The sequence below is a fragment of the Microcebus murinus genome, chromosome 19 (assembly GCF_040939455.1).
Source record: "Microcebus murinus isolate Inina chromosome 19, M.murinus_Inina_mat1.0, whole genome shotgun sequence".
NCBI lineage: Eukaryota > Metazoa > Chordata > Mammalia > Primates > Cheirogaleidae > Microcebus > Microcebus murinus.
The window spans coordinates 39,505,428-39,517,896 of NC_134122.1; the positions used below are offsets into that span (position 1 = coordinate 39,505,428).

Here is a 12,469-nt window from a genome sequence, read left to right on the forward strand (position 1 = left end):
ATTCCCCCTCACTGCATCCTCTCACCTCCCCACCAAGGGTACAGGGCGCAACCAGGGCCTGGCTGGCACTGACTATCCCAGAGTTCCCCAAACTGAACGCCACTGGTGCCCAAGAGGCCACCACGCTTCCGGGGGCCACGTGACCTAACTCAGGAAAGCCACCAGCTGCAAGCGCAACAATCTTCGCTGATGCTCTGGGCTTTCATAGGTTTTCTCTCTTTTCTTTTCAAGAAGCAACGTAAGATCATTGAAAACACACATCTTTAATATTCTGGTGCCTTGCTACAATACACAGAGCAACAGTTCCAGGATAACTCAGTATCTGTAATTCATAATTTATGTCCAAATTTGTTGTGTTCAATTATTCATATCCTGCAACAGTGTGTCCCCAAAGAGGCAAACAAACTCAAAAGAAATCTCACAAAACGTAGGAGATGAAAAAGTAACCCAAGTGTTGCAAGGAATGGGGTGGGGTGGGGAAGGGCCAGGGGAAATGCAAGTGTGATCAGAAAGAATGTCATAGAAGGCTTTTCTCCAAGACCTGATGAGGTTGGTGTTTGTTGCCATATTCTTTGGGGAGTTGGGGAGGGTAGAGGTGGTGACGCACTGTTTTTTATTCCTAGCACAGATATCACCAAACAGTATTTCTTCTAACCAATTTTAGGGAACGGAATTCAGTCATCATTGCCAAAAAAATTTATTAATCATCTATGATGTGCCAGGCACTGTGCTTGGAGCACAAAAGATGAATAAGACACAGTTCTTGACCCTGGTGAACCTTTATTCTCACCAGAAAGGCAGGAAAGAAACCCCACCCACAGCAGCCTGGTAAATGCTAGAAGGGAGGGATCCAAACTCAACATGAGAGAGTCATTGGTCCTGCCAGTGGGAGGTGTCAGACAGCTTCACACAGAGAGAACGTTTGGGGGCAGCTGGAAGGGGAGAGTTTTGCAGATGGATAAGGTCAGGATGGATCACTGGGCAAGGCAGAACGACAAGCTAGCAGAAACCTGAAGGCATGGAAAGCCAAGTTTTCTGTTCTTTTCCACTTGAGATTTCAACGTAAGCCATGGGATTGAATTGAACTAATTTTTTCACCAAGCTTTTACATACATAGCCTAAGACCTAGACTGAACTGCTCGGGTATTGGCTGTGCTCTTAAAGTATTTTTATATTAGGAAAAAATAGAGGCAACTTCATGTTAAATACCAGGGAAGAAATTAATGAAGCAATCCATGCTTCCAGTGACAAGTAAGATAGCATCAAAAATAACAGCACCTAAATTGTTCATTTCATTCATTCGGCAGGTCTTGGTTGTGTTCAAGGAGCATGGTGGTGAACAAAACAAGCAAGGCCTGGGGCTTATATTCTACTGGAGGAGGGAGCCAATAAACCGATCAGCACGCTATACATTACCAGGCAATGACAGACAGACATGGCGGTGGAGGAGTCTCTGGAGAGGCAGATTGGAGCGGAGGCCTGAATGAACACATCAGTGGAGAAAACACAGCAAGTACAAAGGCCCTGTGGCTGGACTGTCCCTAAAAGGACCACAGTGGAGCAAGGGAAGCTGGGAAGAAACAAGATTGGGATGGTAAGCAGAGACCAGAGGAACTTGAAAGGAATGTGATTCATCTGAGAGCCAGAAGGAACTTTGGAAGGTTTTGAGCAAGAACATGCCATGCTCTTAAGTTTTTAAAAGATCATTCTTCATACTGTGAGATTCTGTTGTAGGGGGCAAGAGTAGAAAGTGGGGGACAGTCAAGAGAGGGTTCAGGAATCTAGGTAAACGCTGATGGTGACTAGGACAGGGAGGAGTTGCAGAGGTGGTAAGACGTGATCAGATTCAAGATACAATTTAAAGGGAGAGCCTAAAATATTTGCTGCTGGTATGAACGTGGGGTGTGAGGGAAGGAGAAGGGTCAACGTGACTCATGGGATTTGGGCCTGAACATTTGGGTGAATGATGGTGCCGTTTCCTGAAAAGGAAACAGTGGGGGAGGATCTGAGTCCGGTGTGAAATTAAGAGCTCGCTTTTAGATGTGTTAAGTTTGAGCCACTTTTTAGTCATCCACAAGGAGGTGTTGAGGTGGCCTTTGGGCATATAAATCAGAGCCTCTGGAGAAAAGTCAGGGCTGGAGACAGAAATTTGAAAGAGGCCAATTTATAGATGGTATTCAAAGCCCTGAGATTGGATAAGATGACCTAAACTGAAAGTATTTGAGAAGAGGTCCAAGGACTGAGACTTGGACATGTCCAGTATGTACAGGAAATAAAGATCAGGAATATTCAGCTAGCTGTCAGTAGCCCCTGTTAAGGTTTGCTAAAAGTGTCATCCAACAACTCAGTAACTTCCACTTACATCGCATATGGGGCCACACTTAGCTGCAAGGGAGGCTGGGCAATGAAGTCCTGTAGCTGATAAAATCAGGAAGAAAGAGGAGGAGGCTGGCTATTGTGTGGTGACAGTCCCTGACAGTCCGTCTCCTTCACCAATGGGACTTTGCATGTCCGCTGTTCTGACCCATTCGCCCACCCACCCCTGACCCAAGCAGGGCTACCATGCTGTAGGAAGAGATATTGGTGCCCTAGAAGGCAAGAGAAGAAAATGTTTCAAGAAGACAACCAAATGCTCCTCCCAGAAAGGATAGGTCTTAGGATGGAATAGATCCAGTGCCTGGCACATTATGGGATCTCAATAAACAGCTGAGGAAGGAAGGAAAGGAAAAAGAAAATGGGGAGGTGGGGTAGGAAAAGACATAGGGAAGCAAGAAAAAAATCTAGGCAACAATAGAATTCTCATAAATTTCTCAGCGAAAGAGCACAGGACCTAGAGTCAGGAGACTGGAGTTCACCTGCCAACCACGGGCTACTTGCTTAATCAACCTGAGCCCCCTTCTTACCAAGCCCCCCAGCAGAATATTTCTAACACAGATCCTGCAATAAAATGGCTACTGTGACATGTGACTAGTGGCATCATGAACATTGTGAATTGGTACATCCCACTAGAGAAGCAATTCATTAATGTGAATCAAGAATCTGCAAAAAATATACATAGTTTTGACCCATTTTAGAGTTTCTGTTCAAACAAGATAATCCCAAATATTTTTTAAAATGTGTACAAATATCGAAATAGCCTGTGTCCCTGACAATGTTGTGGCCTCCAGACTATATTATGTGGGAAAGTAAAGCATTAAATGATTAACCATTATAGTCCAGTCTCTATTACTAGCAAACGAACACAATTACTAACTGGTACCAAGCGGGGAGAGTCTGGCTGATTTGGGCCAAGCTGGAAGTCAGGTTACTTCTGGTGGTGACAAAGGGGAAATAGGAAAATAGTAGGTAACAAATAATGAAATTAGTCCTGCTGATATTTCAGGGGAAGTGGATGATCCACTCTAATTTCAGTTTCCAGTGTGTGATTTTTTTTTTTCAAAAGCTGAAAACCTGTATTTTAATGTTAAATATACTTTTAAAATGTTAGGCCAACTTTGTGTTTGTTGGGGTGGGAGCAGGTTGAGGCCAGACTCTGCATCTGTTAATTCAACAGAATGTGGCATATAAAAGGTACTCAATATTTGAATAAAAAGTTTTCTTGCTTGCTTGCTTCCTTCCATTAAACTGAATGAAACACCCAGAACAAATGATAAAAGATAAAAGCACTCATACCATTGTCAGGAGCTAGTTGTTCCAGTATTGTTTTACTACTGTCTCTCAATCTAGATTCTTCTCTAATCAACATGAAGGCAGAGGTCATATCATATTATTTATCATGTCAGTTTCCAAAACAATGGCTCAGAAATACTTGCTGTTGTTTTACCCATGAGTGAAGAAACAAAGATCTAATTTGCTAACCAATATACCTTTATATTGTGAATTTACTCCTAAATTAAAATGTCCCTGAATTGAGTACACTGAGTGCTTGGCACACCCAAGTACTGAGATGGGTACATCCCCTACCCCATTTTGTTTTAGATGGCAAATATTGGTGGAACAAGATGAGTAAGGATGTGTGGGGTTTGATCATGAATATATAACAGCTCTTTGTGGCAGTCCTGTCCAAACCCATGGTGTCTGGGTCTCAACAACTCCAGTTCCACCATCCCCATTATGTCCTTCTGGCCCATTATGTCCACCATCTAGGATTTCTTCTTCCCATGGTGTCTTTGGGTGCTGGTTTCTACATGGCCATCTCCTGGGGACAGGTGGTTTGGGGTCTCAGCGGTGGGCATTTGCTTGCTCTTTCCTCCTCTGCAAGCTCCTCCCACCGCCTTGCCTGCTGCTCACTCATGCAATCCCTGAAGGCCTGCACCTGTGGCTGGCACTGCCACCAGTCCTGGTGCTGGGCCATGCACTCCTGCACTGCAAAGTGGGAGGCAGCACAGCCAGAGCGGAAGATGAGCTGGTCCAGTGGGTCCTCTTCCTCATCTTCCTTCTTCACCTGTCGGGTCCAGTTATGGCCTTGAGGAACTGAGGTTGACCTCTTGGGGAATAGGGCAGAGTGGGAGAAGACAAACCAAACACCCTCTCCTGAGCGGCAGCACAGCAGCACTGCAGCAGGTGCTCTCCCGTGCTTCCTCCCAGGAACCAGCCCCTCATGGGGAGCACCTCCAGTGTGTGATTGATACAGGCGCAGTGTGGGGATGCCAGGCAATGACTACCTTCCCTGGAGGATGGGGTGCTTCAAGTGCTGCAGCAGGAACTAGCAAGGACCCTGCAGTGTGATACTGTGAACAAAAAGGCAGGCCAGCATGCATCATATTCACTCACATTACAGCTGTGCAAAAAGTATGTGATTTTTAAACTTTTGGGACTTTTGCAATGTTTTTTATTAAGCTATAATTTACATTATAAACATATATTAAATATATGTTTACAGTGTTTTAGTGTACAGTTATGTGAGTTTTGTGACAAATGCATATAGTCATGAAACCACTACCACCCACAATCAAGATATAGCACCTGAAAAGGTGCCTTGATATCCCATTGTAATCAATTCTCTGCCCCTATCCCAACCCCAGGTAACCAGTAATCTGTTTTCTGTCCCTGTAGTTTTGCTCTCTCCAGAACATCACCTAAGTGCAATCTGTAGCCTTTGAATCTGGCTTTTGCTTTCCCTTTAATGTCAAGAACAAGGCAAGGATGTCCACTCTCACTACTCCTATTCAACATCATACTGGAAGTTCTAGCTAGGCAATAAGACAAGAAAATAAAGTAAAAGGCATACTGATTTTAAAGAAAAAAAGTCTGTGTTCACAAATGACATGATTGTCTATGTAAAAAATCCCAAAGAATCAACCAAAAACCCCTCCTAGAACTAATAAGCAATTATAGCAAGGTTCTAGATACAAGATTAATATACAAAAGTCAATTGCTTTCTCATATACCAGCAATGAACAATTAGAATTTGAAATTAAAAACACAATGCCATTTACATTAGCACCAAAGAAATACTTAGGTATAAATCTAACAAAATATAAATGATCTATATGAGGAAAACTATAAAACTCTAATGAAAGAAGTCAAGGAAGATCTGACTGAATGGAGAGATATACCATGTGTATGGATAAGAAGATGCCATTATCAAGATGTCAGTTCTTCCCAACTGGATTCATAGATTCAATGCAATCCTAATCAAAATACAAGGAAATTATTTTGGGGGTATCAACAAACTGATTCTAAAGTTTATATGGACAGATAGAAGACCCAGACTAGCCAACACAACATTGAAGAAAAATAAAGTTGGAGCACTGACACTATCTGACTTCTACTTCTACTAATTCTACTGTAATCAAGGCAGTGTATTATTGGCAAAAGAATAGACAAACAAATCAGTGGAATAGAACACAGAGCCCAGAACTGAACCCACATGAGGACAGTCAGCTGGTCTTTGACAAAGGAGTAAAGGCAGCACCGTGGAGAAAGGCTAGTTTTTAATCAAATGGTACTGGAATAACTGAACATTCACATGCAAAAAATGATACTAGCACAGCTCTTGTGCCCTTCACAATTAACTCAAAATGAATTATAGGCCTAAATGTAAAATTAAAAACTATAAAAATCCTAGAAAACAACATAGGAGAAAATTTAGGTGATATTGGTTTTGGTGATGACTTTTTAGATACAACTCTAGAAGTTTGATCCATGAAAGAAAAAAATTGACAAGTCAGATTTCATTAAAATTAGAAACTACTGCTCTTTGAAAGACACCTCTAAAAAAAAAAATAAGACAAGCCACAGACTTGGAGAAAATCTTTGCAAAACATATCTCTGATAAAGGACTACCAGTAGTATCCAAACTATACCAAAAAAAATCTTAAAACTCATCAATAAGAAAACGAACAACCCAACAACACATTTTAAAAGTGAGCAAAAGTTGTGAACATACCCCTCACTAAAGAAGGGGTATATATAGATGGCAAATAAGCATATGAAAAGATGCACATCATATATTGTCAAAAATTTGCAAATTAAAACAACGAGATACCACTGCACACTTATTAGAATGCTTAAAGTCCAAACACTGACAACAGCAAAATCTAGTGAGGACGTGGGCCAACAAGAACTCCTATTCATTGTTGGTGGGAATGCAAAATGACACAGCCACTTTGGAAGACAGTTCGGCAGTTTCTTACAAAACTAAACATGTTCTTTATATGATCCAGCAATCACACTCCTTGATATTTACCTAAATGATTTGAAAACTTATGTCCACACGGAAGCCTGCACACAGATGTTTACAGCAGCTTTACTCACAATTGCCAAACATAGGAAGCAAGCAGGATGTCCTTCAGTAGGTGAATGAGAAGCAAACCGTGGTACATCCAGACAATAGGATTATTCAGCAATAAAAAGAATGTAGCTATCACACCCCCAAATAACATGGAAGGACCTTAAATGCATATTGCCAAGAGAAAGAAGCCAACTTTAAAAAGCAATTTCACTGTGCAATTTCAACTACATGACATTTTGGAAAAGCACGACTAAGGAGGCCGTAAGAAGGTCAGGGGTTGCCAGGGGTCAGGTAAAGGGAGGGATGAACACGTGGAGCACAGAGGGTTTTTATGACAGTGACGATAGTCTGCATGATACCGTGGTAGTAGGTAAATAAAAACCTAAAACCAAATCTGCCCTACAAATTAAAGTCTATTAATTTTTTAAAGTATGGAATGACCATTTCAACCATATTCCCTTAACAGAGAGACCCCATCCTAGAATGGTTTAGCCATAACCACCTCAGAGAGGATCTAATTCACTGCCTTTGTTTTTATCTATGAAAAACTGATATGAAGGAGCAGATTCTTTGTCCTGGATCACATAATTGATCAGAGGAAGAGCTAGGACCAGAACCCCAGTGTTCTGGCTCTTAGCCTAGTCTTTTTTCTCTAAAAATGTTTAGAATTGCATGGTGAATGTTTACATGGGTTTTTATACGTAAGGACCTTATACCTATACCTGCATTCCAAGGTTCCAAGTTGTAAGAAATGGTGATTGAGTCCATAGCTCCAGCCCCTGCTCATCTCTTCACTTCAGTAACTCATAGGTCATTTAAGAGCAGGGAGGCCTGGTCTGGACAGCTCAGCCTTGTGCACTCCCTGGACCAAGTGCACCAACATTTGCCGATTACACCAGTGCCCGTGTGTGCCATGGCACGGCCCCAGGCCAGCGACCCTACAGGTTTTGAAGACTATGTGAAAGAGGACACTGGACAGACTGGAGCCAGAAATAACTCTTGACATTTTCAAAGAGCTGCCAAGATGAATTCAGAGAAGTGGTGGCAAAGGGTCTGGACTGGGCAGAGGACACTCTGCTTCCAATTTGGGCTCAGCCGCTATCCAACTGTGCACTTTGGGCTTTGCCATCAGAACCTGAGTGAAGGATTCCCTATATGCTAACTGAAAAGCCATGTCCCTTTCTCTGGGAAGGTCATCTTTGGCTGATGCACACAGGCGCAAAGCAGAGAGGGTATCAGTGAGGAAGAGATGGATTCACTGGGTTCCACATCAGCTTGAGGTTTCCTTCCGTTATCCATTCTTCGGTTTGCTAAATATTTATAGAGATCTGAGAATACGCTCTATCTGATTCCATGGGAAATTCTAAATAGTTCTCAAACGTTTATAACCTAGATGAAAAACCCTTGGTAATCATCCACAGTGCTATTCACAAAGCAGGTTGTGGAAGGTTGGATTCCTCAGGAAGCAGATGCTGAGTGGGAGTTCAACATGAAGGATGTTTTTTAAGGAGTGTCCCGGGTATCATGAGATGCAATGATATGGATGAGAGGGGAAGGGAACAGGATTGGGCACAGGGAAAAACCAAGCTGTGATTTGAGCCCAACGACAAAATGAACCAACCCTATGGGGAGTTCTGGAACTAAAATGACCTTTCAGAATTGTCCCCAAATGGCCCGGCTCCATACCCCCAGACTGGATCAGACACCATGTGTGGGCTGCCATGGAAGGAGTGTGAATTCGGGCAAGATGGGCAACGTGGCTGTCTGCAACTGAGGCAACTCCTAAAGGGGCTGACAGCTGCAGGTATCTGCTGATGCCACCCCCAGCACCTGGGCGACAGAGCCTTCATGGACTGGGAGGCCTGGGTGTGCATCATGCTACCCACACACAGGTGCTCAGTAGGTATATGTGGAAGGGATGATAAACACTTTGAGAATCCCATTATTTTAACAGGAATTTCCATTTCCTGAGTGATTCATAAAATTTAGCCACTCTGCCAGTGAGAGTTGCCACTATCTAAAACAGCAGTCCTTTTCTAACCCCAAAAGATGCCTCTGGCTTTTCTTAGGATTATAAAATCTCCCGACCAGATACATAGTTCTCTGTGTGCCTTTGGCCTGGAGACCAATGAGTCAACCCATTACATCCGCTTCATTATGCAATCAGTCCCTAAAGCCAAATGCTCTTTCTGCTTTCGATTTATTCACCAAGAAAACTGCTCCCCAATGGTTAATTTGCAACATTTAGTTGATCTCTGGGCCTTATCTGCTTGGTCTCCTAGCCCAAAACCAGTGTGAAATCAATTTCCTGGGTCCCCTGAGAAGGAAGAAGGAACCCCAAAACTGTAATTAGAAACTCCTTGGTCCCCAAGCTCCTGCATTTCCATTCTACTCCTGGCTGTCAAGGAGAGATTGCAGGCAACTAGTAGAACATTCTGAAAGATTCTGAATGTTTGCATGAATGAAGCGATGCTTGAAGGGACGTTGGGATTTATACTCCCAATGATAGGGACGGGGTATTCCAAGCAGGGAAGAGCTTGAGTAAAGTTGGGAGGACAGAAAATATAGAGCAGATCAGGGAGGGTCAGAAGTTCAGCTTGGTCAAGGCCTGTGCAGGGTGGGGAATGTTTGTGGGAAGAGGCCTGTGACTGCTAAGAACATTTATTCTGGAGAAAATAGCAACACATACCAGATAGCTGACGAGGATGAGGAGTACGTCCTACAGTTTTGAACATCAGAAATGACTTACTGCCCCAAACACTGAATGCCAAGCTTTACAACAAACCACAAAGACAGCAAGGTGGGGACTCCTTCTGCTAAAGGAAGGCAGAGGTTGACAAGAAGCAAAGCAAGTCTGCCGTAGACCCTGTGTATCTGCCCCTTCCCCATCTGTGGATTAAACCCACTGAGGATCTAACATATTCCCCAGAAATAGATGGCTGAACACATACAGACTTTTTTATTATTCCCTAAACAATACAGCATAACAACTATTTACACAGCATATCCATTGTATTAGATAGTATAAGTAATACAGAGATGGTTTAAAGTACACGGGAAGACGTGTATAGGTTATATGCAAACGTTACACCATTTTACGTCAGGGACCTGAGCCTCTGTGGATGTTGGTACCCTCTGGGGGTCCCAGAGCCAACCCCCGTGGACACCAGGGGGTGAATGTGTTTTCTAGGCAGAAGAATTATCAGTAGCAGAACCGATCAATATGAAGCCACAAAAGCCAGCTCTGAAGTCTAGACAAGCTACTTCCTCCTTCTACTGCAGTCTATTTATAAAACCTCTCCTGCAGGAGGGTTTTCTGCTCTCTAATGTCTGTCTGATGGCACACACGCACACACGCATGCACACTCATGCACGCATGCTTTGGGACTCCATCCGCAAAACCTGTGGCAGTGGCGGCTCCGCCTCAGCAAGCTAGAGCTGCAGCCACCAAGACCTCTTCCCCGCAGGGCCAATCCTTCCTGCTGTCAGCCCCGCGTGGCAGCATTTCTGTAATAGCCTCTCATTGTCACGTTAGCAGCTGAAAGCACATCACCAAGCCACTGTATGAACTGCGCGATGAGTGCCGCTCACCCCTGTGAATTCAGTTTGTTTCTTCCATGTGCTGCTGCCCTTTAGGATGCCTGGCTCCCGCCTCTAGCCCGAGACTGGGGGAGCTGGTGCCTGGCAGAGGTTCCCCTTGCGGGGCTCATTCCCCTCTCCCCTCCTGCACAGCCAAAGGAGCCAGACGCCACCCCCAGACTCGCCTTCCGCTCTGCCTCCTGCCCTCGCTCCCTGCACCCCTGTTCTTCGTAACCCCCTCGCTGCTCCTCCCCTACCCGACCTGGACGAGGCGAGCGATTCAGAGCTCATGGCTGGTCTTTACAGAGACCCGGAGCAAAGGCAATCAGCTCAGCACTTTGGATGTACAGGACCAGGACAGAGCTTGGTCCTCAAACTGGTCCGGGGAGGGAGGGGGGGAGCGCTGTGAACTGGGGCGCCTTGGATTCCCACGGCTGACGAAGGTCAACCTGGGCTCACAGCCAAGGGCAGACCCAGGGGTTTGTGGGGCCTGAAGCTAATACCATTCTGAGAGTCCACTTTAAGAAAAAGAATACAAAAATGCCTTACATCTGCCACTTTTACAAAGCATATAACCATGTGAACGCGTTGCTGAGACCCCTCCCACCGCCAGTGAGGGTCTGAAGCTCAGGCGTCACTGGCCTCTCAGTGTGTGCACCTGTCCCCCGGCACTGGGCCCCCACCTGTGCCGGGCAGGAGTGGCGGCCCTGGGTCCCCTGGTCATCACTGACTCCCTCGTTCATCGGTTCACCCAGTGCGCCCCACACAGCCAGGCCACGCTGCTCACTGCTGCCCTTGCTCCCTGCGAGGGCTCCCTGTACCCACAGCGCCCACCGTGAAGGAGACCTCTGTGTGTCCCTTCAGGCACACACGGCTCAGTGCAGGAAGCCTGGCCTGGATTTCAGCCCCAGTTCCCACCCCGCCCCCCCCCAGCCATATGCAAGCTCCACCATACTCACATTCTCCTAATCCACACCTGCTGCGGTCCCATGCCCCCCTGCTCACCTGGCAAACTCTTCTGAGGCTTTCCCAGACCTACCTAAGCAGTTGTTATCATGAATTCAGTGTGCCCTTGTACATGTCTATTATCCTAACTCCTACGCAACGTCACCATCATTTATGCCACCTTCTGCCTCCCATTCCCACCCCACCCCCCAGGACACCTGAACACATCACGGACTCACACAGACATCCCTCATTGAGCATGCATTCTGCATCAGACACTTCTCGGGCTTTCCGCGACGTCCCACACGCATTGGAAGTGAACAGGGCTCAGGCTATTTATACACTTCCTGCTTATCAGAGCTGACTCCAGGCCTGGAGTGGGCCTAAAGCTGCAGTCAGAGGCATCGAGAGCTGGGGCAGGAGAGAGCGGGCGGTGGGCGGGAACCGACATATCCTTGGCACTCGCCACGTACTGCTTCATGCGATCTGTCCATATGATGTGTTCCTTTGGATACATAAGCTCCTTCCAGACACTGGCTGTATCTCATAACTCGTTGCATATCGATCCTTTCTTAAACAGCAGGGGCCTCGCACACAGTGGTCGGTAAATATTTGTGGCATGCTCGGTTGTCATGATTCAGAAGTGGGCAGCAGCCTTCCGAGTCAGCAGTCGAGAATCTGCTTCATCCGTCTTCTTACCTTCAAGCAGCTACCCAAAGACGGCGCACTTCAGCCCTCAGGCCTTCGACAAAGACTCCTCAGCATTCACCAGAACTCCAGCCCAACACAAGATAGTCACCCACGGACCCCCCTGAATGAAGTAATCGATACAGCCCAGTCTTCTGCAAGCTTCTATGCAAAATCAAGCATCTGATCTCATATTCTAACTCACCCATTAAAAAGTAACATTTGATTCGAACAAACATATACCACTCCACAGCTTCATTTCATCTATAAACTGCATGCATAGGATGAAAAGTACTTGGAAATGAGCATGAAAGGAGATATACATGCATTTTCTAAAATGTGCCTTCAGAAAGATTACGCTTTAATACAAGGAATACTGGGTGAGCTTCAGGGCTGGTTCTATTAACAATTGGAAACCTCACACTTGGCAGAATTGATGAACTACAGGCTTTATGTGCATTATGAACTAGCAAGTGGTAAATTTAGGTAACTTGGTAAAATAATCAGAACACTAAGTTCCAC

The 12,469-nt window shown here is 45.2% G+C and overlaps 1 pseudogene; it reads right to left on the reverse strand.

The window, feature by feature from the left end:
* Positions 1–4,107: 4,107 nt before the first annotated feature.
* On the reverse strand, positions 4,108–11,058 carry LOC105871156 (cytochrome c oxidase assembly factor 4 homolog, mitochondrial-like; annotated as a pseudogene).
* Between the last annotated feature and the right edge of the window lie 1,411 nt (positions 11,059–12,469).